At 35.9% G+C, this 19,268-nt stretch overlaps 1 protein-coding gene and 1 pseudogene across 11 annotated transcripts in view; one reads left to right on the top strand and one right to left on the bottom strand.

The window, feature by feature from the left end:
• Positions 1-5,267, bottom strand: part of LOC117415872 (serine/threonine-protein phosphatase 6 regulatory subunit 2-like) — a 46,139-nt gene extending 40,872 nt beyond the window's left edge. For 9 of the 11 annotated variants that reach the window (XM_059027396.1, XM_059027398.1, XM_059027400.1 and 6 more), the window contains exon 1: positions 5,026-5,267. The gene's annotated coding sequence lies outside the window, so the exon portion shown is untranslated. The remainder of the gene's footprint in view (positions 1-5,025) is intronic. The other 2 variants (XM_059027405.1, XM_059027406.1) reach the window with 1 other exon arrangement.
• A 24-nt stretch (positions 5,268-5,291) lies between these two features.
• LOC117415883 (protein DENND6B-like) lies at positions 5,292-18,735 on the top strand (annotated as a pseudogene).
• The last annotated feature ends 533 nt before the right edge of the window (positions 18,736-19,268 follow it).

Below are 19,268 nucleotides of genomic sequence, written 5' to 3'. Positions count from 1 at the left end.
GCTTAGCTAAAACATGAACTTTCACCCTGACAATGCCACACCTGTCCGTCATACCACCCATTTTTTATTTCTAACTACCTAGACACCTACAGACACAGTTATGACATGTCCATCTCAAAAACACACAGTGGTACTGAATTCTGTGTAATTATAACATAAGCAGATTTTATGTGGAAGAGTGAGCCTTTCAAGCTACCCTTTTCATTGCCTTTTAATTTGATATTCAGAATTAATAATGGAATATCCACTCTCTGAATATAGAAAACAAACAAAAATCACTCTTATGATGTGTTCAACAAACAAAAAAGGAGGTATTAATACAGAAGTACCAATGAAATGCTACAATGCTGACATGATCTGAATCTACAGTAGGTAGGCAAGCAAAATTGTCTCTAGAGTTGTCATGATACTGGATCATTTTTAAATGTAAAATATTGTACAATAATTACTTCAACACCTCTCAACACAGCCCCAATAAATGCCAACCCACCTTAAATAAATCTACTTTTAAATTGGAACTGATTGTGTCAGTCAAACCATCTAATGACACGTTTTTTGTGGCAACGGGTCAATCTTAATACACACACAAGTCTGATCACTTAAAAGTCTTAGGCTTGCAGGTATTGTAGTCTGATATTGATGACCCATATGCAGTCCTACTGTACTAGATTACAATGGAACCAGCAGGCACTGAAAGTGTCTAAGAAAAAGAAACTGACCTGTTTGATACTCACTGTACAGTAAGTTGTGGATCCAGTGAAGCACAAAAAAAAAAAAAGTCCTAGCCTTTATGGAATGTGGTGGGTACTGAAACTTAAAAATATTTAAGGATTTCAACCACAGACACATTGACACATTCAGTGGGATCGTACAGTACAACTCTGCTTGGCAATAAGATGATTGTTTGCCCTGGAGGTTGAAACCATCATGTCGGCAAATATGTCCCTACTGTCTCTAGAAAAACGTCAGGCACTTCCAGCTGTCAACTATTTTTAAAAATTGCTTGATATTTTGTTCTTGACGCCCGTTTAGCTGGTAAACTCTTTATCACTTGTTTACAGTGTCAGTCTGTGTTTCAAACCATACAGACACTAAACAGTCTTGCAAAAAGCGGACAATGCTTTTTTTAAAACTTATTTTACAGTATTGTTATTTTACATTATTGCTACAAATACTGGTATGAGATTAAATAACTGATTCAGAGTAAACAGCCATTAAAACATAAACTGTAATATCACAGAGTAACAAAACAGTATACAGAAATACAAAATTGGGTTTGATATAATGTTTCCCTTTTGAATTCTTTTGTGATTGCGAATAAGGTTTGCTTAGGAGGAAAAAAATACAGCCAAACTTAATACAGCCAAAGTCTATATCCACGAATAGAAAACAAAAGATCGGTCAACAAATTTCAGTGTAACCAGATCGAACCTAAGAAATGCATCCCCTAAAAAAATTCTACTCGACAAAAAGTATGTTCATGTTGAAAAGAAAGCACAGTGACGTTTTAATGATGTACTGTAATGATGCAATTGTAGCGTACACTACACAGAAGTAAAAAGTACAACCTTAAACTACTGAACCAAACCATTGGAAAACCCTCTCCAGTTTCATTCCAACACATCCACTGCCAGGTGAAGGTGCATCTGACACATAACTGCTCATAAATGGGGGAGGGCTTACTTTGTAAAACAAACAGTGCAAACATGATTTAGCTTTTTTGAATAACCATCTACTGTACTGTATTTTACCCTAGATATTAAGCACTATGAAAATCCATTGCCACCTGGATTTCAGAAGTATGGGACTGAGGTCTATAGATCATTAGTTTAAACAGATATTATACAGTAATCCAGGCAATCCACAAAACACAAAGTACCAACAACCACTGTCTAACAGCCCAGAGTTCACTTTCTGGTGTGTGGCTTGGTGTGAGGTTTGTAATGTGCCTTGGCAATATAGATTCCATTTCCGTGCAAGCTGGCTACCTGTACCAAACAGGATATTGTGTTTGAGACTCCAATTCTGGCAGCAGCCTTACAGTCATTTCAAAGGGGGAATAAAGGTTTTGGTACAGTACTGTATGTTAGTGGTTTAGAAAGCTATACTAAAAAATACATTTCAGCCTGTGTACTTGCTTCATGCTGTCCTTTGGACTGATACAGTAGTACTTTACTGCACGTGATATTGCCAAGTTGACACATGTACAGTAGGAAATTGTTATAATTCAGCTGCTGACACAAAGTGATTAATATCTTGTTCCTGCCATGTTGACTTAATACCTTTTGCTATAAAAATGTGAAGATGTGCCTATATGGTAATAATGTACTGTAATGTACTTCCATTCAGATAGCCTACAACAATGCTGACAATGCTTTTTGTTTCATGTTGAGTCTGATTCCCAGTTGAATGTTTTAACCAGATTTTCTATGTGTCCTTCTTTACTCATTGCTTCATAAACAAGGTATTGTTATAAAGTGTATTTACATTAAGTAGTTTCAGAAGCAGGCACAGGTTTCCTTGATTTTTTTTAAATCTTTCTGTGACTGAACTACTGTAAACAGCCATCTTGCAGGTGCAGCAGGGGGTTATGGGTATGTATGTGCTGAAAGCTTTGTTTTACACAGTAGCTCTGGCAAGCAAAACAAAAACATAAACAACCTTCTTATGTTTAAATTCCAGATAAACCCTGCTTTATTTTTTTGTATTACGTAAAGATAAAATAACTTTTCAGTGTCCATAGTACTTGGAATAGCATGAATAACTTACTTTTACTGCCAGCAAATCCTATTTGTCAAAGCAACCTTTGCTAATCAAAGCTATTACAGTACCTGCAGTGTTGATAGCTTAAAAGAGTTTACAGTAAATATAGACATGCATTCAAATCAAAAGAACATCTTAACGCAGCACTACAGTATCAGTACAAAAATCCTTAAACACAAACACACATAGCAATTATTTTTTTTTTTTTAACTTGATGAGTACCATTGTCATAGAATAGCAGGCCTCCACTGTCTCCTATGCACTTATACTGTAATCACTTTCTTTTCCAATTCAATCTGCTGCTGCCTTGTACAAATTAGGCCAGTGTTTAGCTCCCCTTTTATATACAAAGGGAAATCTCCCTGGGTAACAAATGCATGGAAAATAGAACACTTTCACTTACAGTGTATCATGATGTGGAAGAGAACGTATCCCCCATTTCCATCAGGAAATTGCCAAAAACAATCAACAATACTGTATATTAGCAAGGGTGTAAACATGTAGGCTACACACTTTAGTTTTGTTTACTACTAGGCCTACTGTACCAAAACTGTGGCTATTCACTATACTCAGAGTCAGCAATTAAACAAATCTCTATTCTTTTGCTTTGTTGCTACAGTATTTAACAATTTATTTTAGTAGATTAGTTTTAGTTTTGCTTGCTAAATAAAGGAGTTATACAGGCAGCCACACTATAAAAAATCTACTTAAATAGATGGTATCACCAATATCACTTTTGTGTCAGGTTATCCTTAATCTTTAGTTAGTTTCCAGGCTTATCTGTTAAAGCCAACAAATTGCAGTTACATTTTAAATATGTTTTAAAAGTTCCTGGGTGGTAACTTTTATAATGTCTTAAAAATCGAACTATACACATTTAATTTCATTCATCATTATTTGCAGCGATAGCAACAGGAACCATATTGTTTTCTTTTTTTCTAAAAATCCTAAATCCTATTTAGCACTTCAAAATACTTTTTTTAATGTTCCAAAAGTCTTTATATTGAAATAAACAAAATAAAAAATGTATCTTCCCCAAACACCACTTTCCTTTTGGAGTGGTTCTTTAAACTTGTTAGGTTTACAGTATTTAGTAGTAACTAAAAACATTTATTTCAATGTAACAAACCTTTTTTTCATATTATTACATTCATTTATTTATTATTATTATTATTATTATTATTATTATTATTATTATTATTATTATTATTATTGAATGTGGACTGCAGCTTGTTTGTTTTATTTGGTAAAAAAAATAATGTAGCAGCTCATTTCAATAGTACACGGCGTACCCACTTGTTTTTACAGTACAGGCTCATAAACAGCATCTTTGTTATCTAGTTTAACAATAATAAAACCAACCACATGCTAACTAACTAAATTAGAAAATACTTCACTCGCGGGTGATTGCTGTGTAATGACACTGAAACTACACAATTTGAATTTGCAAGCGATTATTTTAAATAAAAAAAAATGCATTGGAATGTTCTGTGTTTAACAGCACTAGTACTGTAGTATCAATCTGTTCAAAACTCTTTGTCTTTGCACTACTGACTCGCAGGATCACTATTGCTAGAGAGCATCGTTCAATGTCTGATCACTTGATCCCAATTTACATCTAAAAACAGATGTAGACTACCTTCTTGTACATTTTTCATAAATAGTATTAGTCTTAAGATTATTATTAATATTTAACCTGTCGTGAACCGGTACATTTTACTAAGCTAGTAGTAGTCCCACCAGGCCCTTCTGCCTATGTATTAATTTGTTTAAGTCCTACACACACTGAGCAATGTATGGTCACACGTGGAGCTGGTCATTATTAACTGGTTGCTACACTTAGTACAACGAACAATTTAAGCCCCAGATAGAACAATTAACCTGCACACCTCCTCCCCCCAAGACAAATACACGGAGGGGTGCTGGTTTGTTTAGAGCTACCCTTCCTCCTCCCTCTCGGAAACCCAATCAACCTCCAGCTAGGTTTCAGAGGGCCTCTTAAAAAGAAAAAAAAAGGTGCTGTTAATACAAAACTCTTATTAGATCGTTATCCAACTGTTCATTTTTTATAACTGTGCTGCAAGGCAATCGATTTTATTTTGTTAATATTTACCTGTCCTAGAGAATATCTAATTGTAAACACGATCCGAATGCGGCACACTCACTTGTCAAAGTAGTTTTAATAAAAATGAGCACGCATTATATATGTAGAATGAGTATTAACATAAAAATAGCGATTACATTTTGTATCAAATAACTTACCTTATAAAAAAAAAGTCGTGCAATTTATTGTGGTTTGTTTAGCGTAAACATTCGTGCTACCGTTTTTTCATCCGGGTTTCATCCAAGATAATCATATACAGACAGTTCAAACGTATATTTTATTTTTGTTTGTTGTAGATATTTGCTTTATTTCGTGCAAACAAAATAAATGCTTAAAATCCAACCATCAACCTTAAATTTAAGCTGAAGCAAGAAAATATCTGTCATATATTCTAATCAAAATGGCGGACATTACCACGGGCGCGCGCAGCCCGAGAAAGGCTCGCACACATTTTTTCACGGGAGCGCGCGCTCATAAATGAACAAGGAACATTTTCTTAGTTGCTTTCTTTTCTTTCTTTCATGCAGTTACTTGAAATCTGAATATCAAAATGCACAGCAAACAACTGCTGTCAACAAACTTTTTTCATATTATTAGAATTATTATTATTATTATTATTATTATTATTATTATTATTATTATTATTGAATGTGGACTGCAGCTTTTTGTTTTATTTGGTAAAAAATAATGTAGCAGCTCATTTCAATAGTATCACGACGTACCCACTTGTTTTTACAGTACAGGCTCATAAACAGCATCTTTGTTATCTAGTTTAACAATAATATAAAGAACGTCTTCACCTAATTTTAAAACATGTATGGATGATAAAGTAATATAACTGGAACGTTTATTGAAATAGTTTTATAAAGTGCATTTTTAATGCAAGGGAATAAGTGACTCACAAAAAAATACTCTAGTCTGCATGGGTTAAAATGATTAAGATTAAACCTTTGCAGTCTTTAGACTAGTAGAGGCAGTTTACTGTTGGCTCTGAATTCAACAATATAATGCAACATCTGGAGTTCCTGGATAGGGTACGCGCAACAAGTATGTCAAAATTTGAGCCAGCTTTGAAACAGCAAGTCCTCCACGTTTGAGGGCGCTGTAACACTTTATTCATCACGAAGTCGCCAAAATAAAGTCGTATCCAGTACAATGAATAAACAGCTACCCAAACCGTGATGGACCTGTTTGAAAGTAACGAACCCCGAACTTATTTTAAATCGGAGAGAAATTCTGAGGTTTCGGCTAGACGACTGCCCTGGGCCCGCTTCTCATCCTGGCTCGAGTGTGTCTGCGTTGTCACCTTCGACCTGGAGCTCGGGCAGGCCATATTAGAGGTACCAAAGCATCCCTGAGCTAGTGTAGCCTGGAAGCAAAGTCGAGTCGAGTAGAGTCGAGTCGAGGGGGATAACAGACATGAGCTCAAGGAGGTATATAATTCGTAGTACTGGGTACATATGAATATTAAATAATACACAATTGAGGCATAATTTAAAGTTAAGTCTGCGTTGCCAGCACAGTTTGTTATCAAAATATAAATCGGGGGTATGGGCATACATTTAGAAAGTACAAATATAGCTGGTATATCACAGCAAGATGGTTTAAACACATATGTGTTTTCACACACAATTATTATTATTATTATTATTATTATTATTATTATTATTATTATTATTTTACAATATGTCGGTACGGCAGTCTTTATGAACAGATCTGACAGCGCAGATACTCAGTCTGGTGCCGCATAGCTCTGGTACAAAAATGGTAACTGTACATGACTACAACTTTTGATTATAGTCGTGTTTGCAACTCGCGTCACCCGATTTATTCTAGGGTAAGGAAGGCTGCCTTTGCCAGTTCTGGAAAGGGATTTTGGAATGTATCAACTTACTGAATTCGCGTTTTTTGATATCTTTTGCAATGTTAGGAGCCTGGCAAATGTTGTTTTCTTCATAATTGACTTTAACTATTGTAGTGTGACCATGACCAAATGTTATACTTTCACAGTAATTTATATAGGCTGAATGTTACAAAAACGACATAATGCATTTTTTTTCTATTTTTATAGCCAGAACAGGTGCCGCCATATTAATTGCACCAAACCATAACTGCGTACAGTGTGGATACACAACTACAACTAAGTTATACAGTACATGTAACAAAGCGTTTTTAAATATTTTTTTCCAGCTCGTGTATCCACATGAGGTTAAACTGACAGAAAAAGAGGTAACCATTTGTTTTCTTATTTGTTTAATTCATGTATAATCAATCTTTCTTTGGCAAACATATTTCCTGGATATAATAACAAGTTATCTTTTGGAAGGCTGGTCCAAAATCAGTTCAGTTCTCCAAAAACATTTCATATCAAAGGTTAAATAGTTAAGTATGGAGAAGAAGTCTTATGATTTGAATACATCATACATTTAAAATGTATATTTTGAAAGAAATAACATTTGAAAACAGCCCTTTATTCACAGCACTCTACAGCTTTCAGTGTGTTGTAAGCATTTGCTGTGCTTTCATACAAGTTAATGTGATCGAATTAACATTGTTGCTTCAGTCTGACCTTTAATTTCCACCAAGCAGAGCTATGAGAGAATTGCTGTTATATGTAGGTGTTGGAATTGTGTTTTTCAAACAATTAACATGAATGGTTATGTCGTCACTAATATGTTACATAGGTAGGGCTATAATCGGAATCTGAATACCTTTGTAACTGTGTTTCTTCTCCCTTTTGTATTAGAAAACAAGCATATGCTACTTGTCTTTTCCAGATTCGTATTCAGGTAAATCACATCAGCTGTATTTTGTTAGCTTTTTGTACAGCATAAAATAAGTGTTTATTTCAGTAGTGTTTTTATATGTGAATGTATTAAGAAAACAGACTGCTATTCATCAGAGGGGCATAACTGGATCAGAATAATCATATTTTGCGGCTATGCTTTAGTTTCATGTAATCAGCCTAATAATTAACTAAATAGGTGGAGTATAATAACAACATTGTCTAATCGATAAACAGCACAGCTACTGGAGCTTTGTACTGTAGGATAAAAGAAGGTGGCTTGCAGTACATTTCATATGTTATTGAAACCACTCAGTTGGTAGTGGTGATTGGTTTTAAATTTTGATGACTTACATTTCAGGCGTCCATTTATGTAATCCATTTTTCAAAGCAAGTTATCAAAGCAATGTGATGTTTATAGATTAATGTTAAAATCAACAAATGCATTTGTTAAAACTTCAATACAAAATGATTCACAGGTTGTCTTGGAGATACCCAATTCAGTTTCCGGGTCCGTCAGTCTGTGGGACGGAAGACATTATGGTTTCGTGAGGAGAATGCATATAACGGATGCACCAGTGGCGCTGAAGGTAAAAAAAATAATAATAAAAGAAAAATCTATGGTAATAGCCATCTACAGTTTAAGTTTGATCATCCTTTTTTCAACCTTAATGCTGTCATGTACTGTGCTTGCAAGAATTTTACTACAATTCTATTACTTCCAGAGGGATACAGCACATTACTATGGCTATGTCTACTTCAGGCAAGTTAAGGATGTTTCTGTGAAGAGAGGATATTTTCAAAAGGTATGTAACATTTTGCAAACTCTTATGTCCAGTTGGAAAATATACTATATAACTGCTATGCGTATTTAACCTAATAATGCCTAATGTATTACACTGGTTGGATACAAATAAACCAAAAAATCTTACTCTAGCCTGCATGGTTTAAATTGATTGAGATTCTAACTTTGCAAACAGCTTTGAAATGCCCTTGAAATCCGTTGTGCTTTTCTGTGATTGGACTCTATGTTTTTAATAATTTACAAGATGTGTGCCCATAGATGTTCTAAAATCTTAAGTTACTTGCTACTGTAAAGTTATAACGTGGTGTTAGATGTCCTGGCACATCTGTGTGTGCCTGTGGCAAAGTGGTTTGCAGTGCGCAGGTGTAAAAGTGATGCAATGCGTAACAGATGACAGATAACAAAGTTCACAGTCCAAACTATTCTTTATTTGTTCCATTTTTAATCCAGAATGTGGCGACCGTAAATAATATCCCAGGCAATACACAGCAATGTGTATTGCACAGTTTTAAACCACGGGTTACAGTCCCGAAATAATAAACACAGTATAAACACAAACACAATCACACGTCCAGAGTGAGTGCTAACGTGCAAGTGGTGAAATACAATTTATTAGTGCACGGTGGTGAAGTGTTGTCCGGGTTGGTGCTGGCCTTAAGCGACAGCTCCCGGTACGTGTTAGCTGTCTAATAAGAACAAACAAGTACAATTAGAAACGACAAAAACAAACAAACAAACAAACACTAAACACTCACGGTTGCTTTTTATTTTCCTTCAGCGGTTCTCTCTCAACCATAACAAAGGAACAGATTGCTTAGCCATGTCCCCTTTTGTACAGTCAGTCACGCCCCCTTGGTTAGCGAGAGCAACTGTTTTTCCGCAGTTGCAACATCGCTTCCCGTCTGGGGCGATGACTTGGCGTACTGTGGCTTCGCTCCCTTTTCTAGATGGCCGACTTCCACCTTTCCCTGGAATGAATTGTCAGACCATCCAGTCCGGGGCACACTGTTCCCTTTACACAGCGTCCTCACAGATCGGGAGGGAGATTTATAACAAAGATTCATTATTTCTCTGTCACAGTGCCCTTTAATACTTGAGCCAATATATAACATATTAGATATATTTACTGTAGTTATGCTGCCCTTTTAACAGCTCTATTTTTATTTACATTCTCTTGTGCTGATTTCCAGACTCCCCTATGTGAATCTATTCCAATCCCTGTTGCAGCTCATTGCACCCGAATACTTTGAGAAGCTAGAGCCTTGTCTGGAGGCAGGTAAGAAATAATAAAGGATTCTGTTTGGGTTAAATACATTTTCTAACTGAAATATGAATGCACCTAAGACTAGAAATGTTAAAGTATCGTGTAATTAATATTTAGATTTATTCTACAGGCACACATTTGCACTCACCTTATGTAAAGATGCTTTCTGAGCCATATTAAAAAGTACTAAATGTTTTAAACTAGGGGTGACTTAAAGAATTATAATTACTTGAGCACTAATTAATTACTCGAAAAAATGTATATAATATCTCTTCATGAATGTAAGTTCAATATATTGTAGCAACCCGGTCAGTTCAGGTTGGCAGACTTTTGTTTCATCTGGTCCTGTGCATTCACGCACAATATCTGTATTGTTCCAGGGTGGGACCATACCACTAGTTTGGTTAGTGTGGGTGGGTGGGAGGGTGGGTGGGTGTGTGTGTGTGTGAGCCGCTGTGGGTGCAGACCATGTCACCTAGACATCCTTGCTGTGCCCCCCCATGAGAGTAGTGGTCCGCTCTCTTCTCTGTGTGTGAGGGGACCGATGGAGCCGGAGCCTGTGTGTGTGTGGAATAGAGCGAGCGAGCAAGCAAGAAAGTGAGCGAGTTTTTAGGATAGACAGGAGGAAGGATTTATTGTTTTTGTGGTGTGGTCCTGACCCAGACACGGACCCTGTTTAATTAATAAAGTAGTTTTGTTAGCGCCTGAATCCCGTCTCCGTCTCCAGGGGTCGTTACAATATTTTATTCACCTTAACACTAGCCACGGAAGTAATTTTGATGGTTTGAGGTTTTCAAATTTAAATTACTCTGCGTGTCTGAAAGTTATGTGGTTGTGCATTAATGACTTTTCCTAAATAAATACTCAGGCAGGATCACAAAAATAAGGAAGTTATAAGCTCACCCACCTAGTAACAAGCTGTAATTTTGACTGACTTTAATACATGTTTTTTTTATTTTGAATTAATCAATTCCTTCGTTTTGTACAAGGAATGCACCAGGGAAAATATCAGTAGGAGAGATTTCAGCAGAAAATTTAGATCAGAAAACTACAAAGCTGCAGCTGCAGCAGCTCAACCTGGATTCTGTGCTGCAGCAAATGACACACACAAGAGCTAACACATGTTACTTTCGTTTTAAATTAAAAACTACTTTTGTTTTTACAGTTTTGTATGTTCATACATTTAAAATGTTTATTTTATTATATTTTTTGAAGTAGTGCTTTATATGTAGCAAGTTAGAAAATAAACCCTTTTATGTTTAATTGTTATTTTAAATATGGCGTTTCAGCTGTGTAGATGTTTGATATGATTTGCTTGAAATAAACTTTTGAGTTGTATCAGACAGTTGTCTCTTATTTTATTATTGATGTTCTTTAAAATGTACCGTCGTAATGGCACTAGGTTTGAGTACTCAAAATTAACACTTGAGTACTCGAGCACTAAATTACTCAAAATTCCCACCCCTATTTTAAACCTTGTATTTTTAAAAATGAATATAGCAGAAGGCTCTTTACTACAAAACAAATCCAATGTACTGAATTTAACAGACATGTATGTGAAAAAAAGTGCTACATACTGGTACCACAAGCAAAATATTCTTTAGAAATAAATAAACCTTTAAATATATTCCATAATGAAGCAGTCAACTTTGTCATGGCTCAATAAAACTGACTCCTAACCTTTTGAAGTCATTATAGACTTACTAAGATAGTCACACAGAGCTGTTTAAATTTGCATATACAATGTATTCAAGACATTACATACATGTCCTACTTTTCTGAGGTAGGTTTATTACAGCGTCCCTGCTTCATCACCTTTGTTTGACGGGGATCTGTTCAGCAAACAAAGACTACATTACTTATGACGTCGTTTAAATTGTTCTATTCAGTATTACTACACCATATATGGATGCAATTGTGCATGTTGCAGGAAGGAAATGGTTTCTCGACTCAATAATGCAGAATTTAGTTTCTGCTCTTCCAGAACAGGAACTAAGTAATGTCAGCAGCCTATGGTTAAAGATACATAATGCACAATATAATTGTAGAATTATATGTTTTGCATATCCAGTAAGCAGAAATGGCAAATCATTTATATTTTTAAAAGGACTGTTCAGATTAGTAAATTTTTCATGAAGGGCAAGGATTTTAACAGGAAATGAGGCAACGAAGATTATTGCTAAAGCATCTTCCATCTGTCAGCGATGATTTTAATGTTCAGTTATTTGCTGGTACTGTATGCAAACATCTCCTATAACTGAATACAACCAGAGTCTCTTATTTACCATTATTTTAGTGTACCTTTTTTATGTCTGACAACAAGCTGTTTATCTCTTCGAAGTTGGATAGTTTTACAGTGTAAGAAACCCTTTAGAAGGTGACATCTACATCTACTTTCACATCAGCAGGCAAATACCTATACTTGCATTATTCTCTGGATTTCCCCCTGCTTTGTAGTGTGCAATGAGATTGATCAATGGCCTGCTCCAATCCCTGGACAAACTCTGAACCTAGCAGTGATGGGGGTGGTTATACAGGTAAGTTATACAGGTATATACATATGTGAATTGTGCACATGCTAGCATTTAAGTACCATGTTCACTAATCACAGGAAACAAGTACTGTACATAGTCTGTGATCTTTATAGGGTACCATTATTGCTTCTTGGATACTTTTGAATGACCTCTTAGATGCTGTAATTTTATTATGATCCTCAGTGGCCCAAGGTATACCAACCTGGTATTTGCTTCCTATGGTGCCTTAGTGCTACAAATCGAATTAACCAAATGTCACACTATTACCATGAATACCTTTAACTCCAAGCTTACTGAACTGTCCTACCCTACTTCACTTTGGCTGGTTTTAGGTTAGCATTGTGGATTTCCTTGACATAGCTTATAAATCTTTGTTTGCAATTTGAAACACAACTAAATCATGTACAGCAAATGCTATTTTTGGCTGTTAGGAAATACTGAAAAAACAATCCTGCTAAATCCAGGATACTATAAGCTGCAGTTTACTTCTGTTCCACATTGCAAAAATATATCTGCAGTCCCCATCTTCCATCTAGGAATTATTGCTTTTCTTACAGATGAGAATTCCCTCAAAGAATGACAAACCAGGAGCCAGTCCTCTTAAGCAATCCTGTCAGGAGGTAAATATCACAATAAAGCAGTAAAATTATAGACAATTGCTTTTCTAAAACTCTTGTGAGCTGTAATTTCTGTGTATAGACAAAGGTTGATCAACCTATAACCCACCAGAATTTAAGGTCATTTTACGGCACTGGGGAATCACCCTATGGGTAAATTTCATCAGCCATCCTTGGTTCTCAGAGGAGTACCTCAAGTGGTTGATGCAAATAATCCAGCTATTCCTTGGTACTGTAAAATAAACCTCTGAGCATGTAGTACATACTATATCATGAACTATAATTACGACTCTGTTGCTAAGGAATTTGATACATATTCTTTTTGTTTTTCTTTACTCAGAATTTGTTGCCAGCACCTATGATTCTGCCTACAGTCCATGAACTGGATCTGTTCAAGTACGTACTTTCTGTTTGACTAGACACTGTGGTGGTACCTCTCGTACTAAAAGAGCTCTTCCAATTCTAAAAAGTTATTGATGCTTTCAGAATCAACTTGTGTTCTAGCCTGAGAGGGGGGCACATGCACATTTTATTATAAGCATTTTAATTTTCCTCCACCTCTATAATACAGTCCTGTAATAGAATGTGGTTTCTTCTTTAAGATGTTTCCAACCAATCCTGATTCATATTCAGATGTTCTGGGAGCTGATGTTACTGGGAGAGCCAATTGCTGTCATGGTGCCATCTCCTACCTACTTATAGCCTTATTTTTATTTCTTCGAACCAAAAGCTGGTTTGTAAGCCCATAAGAATTATTTTGTGAACCTGACAAAATTGATAAATGTCAGGTTGTCAGAAGTCGTCATTTGATGTCAGTTTGGCAAGTAATTATTATTTTGTTTGTCAGAAAGAGGGCCCTATTCACAAAACTTTAAGATTTTCTAGACACTTTTAAAACACATCTGTTGCAAAAAATGTCCAAAATAGTTTGTTTAATCTTTACCATATTGCCTTTTTGAATGTTCTCTTCCAGTTCTATTTCCCCATTAAAATACTGCTGTGACTATCACCCCTACTTTACAATTCACAACAGTGAATTTAAAGAGTACACAACCAGGACACAAGCACCGTAAGTAATACATCAAATTAAAACTAAAGTGATCATTTAGAATTGAGTCTAACTGGCGATTTCCTGTTTTGTAAGACTGTCAGTTTCATATTTAAAGATGGGTTATGTGTAAATCCACATGGATGGAGAGTCCGTATAACCCTTTTTTAAAGAACAATATAACCTTGTTGTACTGCCTAATTAGAAGTCTGTTCTTTTGTTTTCCAGGCCCAATGTTATCTTGGGGGTGACAAACCCTTTCTTCATTAAAACCTTCCAATACTGGCCCCATATCATCCGCATAGGAGATCTGAAAATGTCTGGTATGAGCACAGAAAAAAATATCTATCAAGTGTTTTGATTAAAATAATACTGCATTACATTTGTAGTTTGCCTCTGAACACAATTTTCATAAAATGTTGTTCATTTATATTTGATATACTAAAAGCTATTGCATGCTCTTGCATACTCTTATATACATATACAAACAAATCCATGGGTATATTTACTGTAGCAGGGTTTGTTTTGCCTTCATATTTTGTATTCCACTGAGCAGCTGTTTATTGTCCTCTAGTAGACGGACACAGTTTCTGTACAGCTTCTGGGTGAGCCATTGGGAATGTATTTATCAGTTCAGTGTTAACAAAATGTTTAGAAGAAACCGGCTACAGGAGGAAATGCCCAGTCTTGTTAAAATATTATTTAGAGAAATGTGCATGATGTTTGCATATTTAAAATCCCAAAACTTAAATGATAGAATTGCATATAAATCTATTATACCTTTTCAGTTCTACACTAAATACAATGTCTCCCCCTTTTATAATGCTGTAGTCAGGAGCCATAATTAAGAGACCATGCTATTTGCATTCCGCCTTACAAGAAGAATGAAAGGTATAGTTTAATGGCATTATTGGGGCAAATGGGAGCCACAACCATACCGTCTTCTAACCTGTTCTGTGTTACAAAGGACCTTCAAACAAGGGAGCACTATATCACGAATAACAGTCAGAATAGACCTACTGATGTGAGAGTGGGACTGTAACTGTAACCAAGAGACCACAGATTTGATCATCTCTGCAGCACATTGCTAATTTCATGGTGTCATGAATTGTCAGTTTGACGCTTCTCTGAATTGCATTAAAGGTGACTTGCCTAAACAAGTAAAAGTGAAGAAACTTACAAAGCTGAAGACGCTAGATACAAAACCTGGTAGGCTATGATTGTTTATTAAGAAAAAAATGTGTCGTGCTGTAAAATAAGCCATAACTCTGCCCTCGCCTGATACAGTAATTGATCTTCTCAGGGGTCTACACAGCTTATAAAACATTTCTTCACAAGGACAAGACGCTTAGCAAAAGACTTTTAAAGGTAAGGAGACGGGTTCTTCCTGTTCTGTAAAATGATCAGTTCCTTTTGGAATGGTTGTACTGCTAGTTATTTATAGCTCAAAGATGTAATTATGACACAGTGTGTGTATGTGAAACCTTGTGCCTCCAAGGTCAAGTAGAGAGCAGAGCGCAATAACACAGAACTGCCTCTTTACTGTCCTGCCACTACATCTGAAACTCAAACTGCCGTAGAGCACTGTACCGCATGAGAGTCCAAACTGCAGGTGTGTCACTAGTAGGGGTGTAACATATATTGTATCATATAGAGGTATGTACTGTTTGTATTGTGATACAAGACCAAAAGCACAACATAGCTCATTGTAGTTCAAGTGGTTCTTGAATGAAGAATAAGTGTGTTTTATAGTTGATATAAATACATACTCTCCCTAAGTTATTTAATTTTAGTCTTCTGACAAAATAGTCTGTCATTAAATGATCATTTGATCTTATTATGCATCATACAAGTAACCCATTAGGACCATCACATGTATCGTGATACACATCATATTGTGACCTGCAAATCGTAATATGTATCATATCGTGATATTGGTGTACCCTTACACCCATAGTCAGTAGCAAAAGCAGTGCTGGGCATACCCATGCTGTTGTGTTACAGAATACCATGACCTGAACCGACTCTCTATTTGCAAAGTATCTATATACTTGTGCAAGCTGGAGAATGATGTAACTTGACTTACTCACAGGGGATTCAAAGGAAGCGACCATCAGAGGTACAGAGCGCCATCTTGAGGAGACACTTACTGGAGCTCACTCAAACCTGCTGCTGAAACTGCAGTTCTTTTATGTTCTTTGTACTGTCACATTTTACAGAACAGGACTTGTTATATCCAGTTGAATTATGATTGCATATTGCATGCGCAGTAGACAATCTGGTAACATGATAACCGGATGTTTCAAATTATCCAGGTTTTGTATATGTTTAACAGTTTAAGTACAGCATGAGTAAAATATACTTTGTCTCCAAACGCAGAGGGGATTATTTAGCCTGTTTATGGCCCTTTATCTTTATTTTAAAGCTACTGTGGTAGATATTGAGAAGCTGCTCAGTCCCCTCCAAAATATATAAACCGATATAAATTTCAGTAATTCCAGTAAATTGAATGTGTTGTTTAATCTTCGGAATTGGAGCAATGTAATAACAAGAAGAAAATCTGTTTAGATCCCATGTCGCCTTTGGAGATTACTGCAGCAATGAAGGTTCCAAGCCTCCTCCTTGTTTTTTTCCATAGTATGATTTTTCTTTTTTTTTTTGTTTAAATCACCTGGCACCAGCAATGGAAAAAGAAATGGACTTTTTGAATTTTGTTAAGAGATGTATTTAATTTTTATGATGTATTTGTTTTACCATATGATTACAGGAACGTTACCTGGTGAGTCTAATGCCACTGCAAAGAGCTGTAACTCCATGGAACGTATATGTTTTATTTTTCTTTATAAATAATTATAAATGCTTATTTGTACCTACTGTCTTGACAGATGACCTATCTGGGCTAGACTGAATCTACTATTTTGTATTGGCACTGTTGGATTATATACAGGTCTGTTACTGCTGCCCACTGCCACTACTACTACTACTAATCATGTGTTCAATGTTTTTTCAGAACCCCCCTCAAATCAGACCCTTCAGTCAGGAGGAGTTTATGAGGACACTTAAACATTCAGGACCTCAATTTACCTCTGTTCTCAAAGGGGACTGGATTGGGCTTTACAGGTTAGACAAGGTCTTCTGCTTCCCTCAGGAGGGGTACTTTTTATCTTTTATCTATTTTTTTTTTTTTTTTACCTTGACTAATTTTGCTTTTGTTTTCCTCTAGGCGATTTTTCAGGTCACCAAACTTTGACGGCTGGTATAGCCAGCGGCACAAGGAAATGACCCAGAAACTGGAGTGCCTTCATTTAGAGATAATCTGCGAGGCTGTAAGTGCTTACCATATGAAAAGCTTCTGTCTCATGACTGCTCCTATTTAATTTTTTTTTTTTAAATTTTGGGACAAGATGTATTTCACATAGCACAAACTTGGCTTTCCTGATTCCAATAAATGTACAATCAGCACCGCCTAATCGGGACACTGATAATCGAGATTTCTGTTTAAATGGAACAGAACTCTGGGAGACAGTTCTTCCCAATGCTATTTATGTTGTTTAATTGGGACGTCACTTTGTTTAATTGGGTTACAGTATTTTCAAATGATGAACGGAGATCGCTTTTCAGACAGGTCGCGTAGCACAGTGCAGTGAGTGCGTGATTACGCTGTGACTTGCGTAAATTGCTTAAACCACATTGGACTCTTGAAGGAGGAGGAGTCTCCTGTGGTTTCTCAAGCTGCTGTTGCAAAGAATGTTGACGTGTCAACATCGCAGGTGCCTCGCCTTGTGATAAGATGTGATTTTAGGAATAAAAAAATAACATTTGACTTCTATTTTAAATGATGTATTTAACAATTAATCATAATGTGATGTGATTTCATTATTTTTTCTTTTCATTTAGAAACAAAAAAGTGTGAATAAGGTTGTCTCAACTGCCTCTCGTTTAATTGGGACAGCCGCTTATTCAGGGTATTTTTCCTTCTCCTGAGGTATCCTGATGAAGTGGCGCTGACCTGTATTTCCATATCGGGTTTGGGTTTGTTAGGTTGGTCAGATAATCTTTGGTCTTTCTCCAGGACCTGTTGGTGTGGATTAAAGATAAATCTGAAGTTGAGCTTGTGGATTTAGTACTAAAACTACGGGAGAAGCTGGTAAATATATTAATTATGTCAAATAACCCCCAAAAATCAAACAGACACAAAGAAATGCTCACAGTAACCAGACAATGAACTCCACCATAAAGACGTGATGTGCGCAAACAGACACACAGAATTTCTACATTCATAAATCTAGCAATACCATTTGGATTTAAAATGATATTTCATCAGAACATCAATAAGATACTTAATAATGATACACTAATGGGGGTTGGGCAAACCAAGCCCTTGTAAGACTATTCATATTTTGAGTTTCATGCAGGAGTGCCAGAGACTTAATATTTTCGTTTTCTCTTTCAATGGCAGGTTAAAGCCCATCATCAACAGCTCCCTGTCAGAGAAGAGGTGCTCCAGAAGCTAGAGTTATACATTGAGACTATCATCAGCTCCCTACCTGAAGACTTACAGGTTGTTCTTCATCGCCACTGACAAAACGTGACAAGAAATTGTATGTCCTTTGTTTGCAGAAGTGTAAAAAAAATGCCCTGTTCTAAAAGGGTCCCGTCCTCCCCTCCACTGTTTTTCAAGCAGTTTAAGTCTTTGATTTTTTCAAAAAATGATAAAAACTACAGTTAAATATATTTATTATTTTTCTATGTGTTTATTTATTTATTTATGTATTTATTTATTTATTAAATTATGAATTCATTCTTCCACATACATTGTATGTAAACTCCTGTTTTGACTTTATGTATTGAAAGTGTTCTACCAGATATCTTCTTTTAAAAGACAAAACAAAATCCAGAAAACAACATGGGCATAGTTTTGTAAACAGCCTACTTGATGCAGGAAAGGATACAACAAAAATGAACATCCTTTTTGTGGAATTGCCGTTTACAGACAGTAAGAAGGAATATCATAGCATCAGCTTTTAACAGCAGTATACATTGTATCATATTGATTAAAGGCATACTAGTAAATACTAACAGAAGTGGACTGAACCATTCACATTAGCTCACATAATTGCTTTGTTCATTTTACACAGTCGTGAAAGGTGAGTTAAAGCTATTTTGAGAAGTAACATTTTACAGTGTTAGTGTACTTTTTAAAAAGTGCTAAAAAGTAAAAAAAAAAAACGTTCAGTTGTATAACAACCCCCTCTTTTTGCCTTTTTGCCAACTTTGTATGCGTTTTAGATGCATCCACGTTTTAGATGTTTGGCTTATTTTGGCATAACTTTACATTGATTGCTAAT

This window comes from Acipenser ruthenus, chromosome 7 (assembly GCF_902713425.1).
Source record: "Acipenser ruthenus chromosome 7, fAciRut3.2 maternal haplotype, whole genome shotgun sequence".
Classification (NCBI taxonomy): domain Eukaryota; kingdom Metazoa; phylum Chordata; class Actinopteri; order Acipenseriformes; family Acipenseridae; genus Acipenser; species Acipenser ruthenus.
The sequence above is the reverse complement of the archived record's forward strand: the minus strand, read 5'-3'. Positions and strand labels throughout refer to the sequence as shown.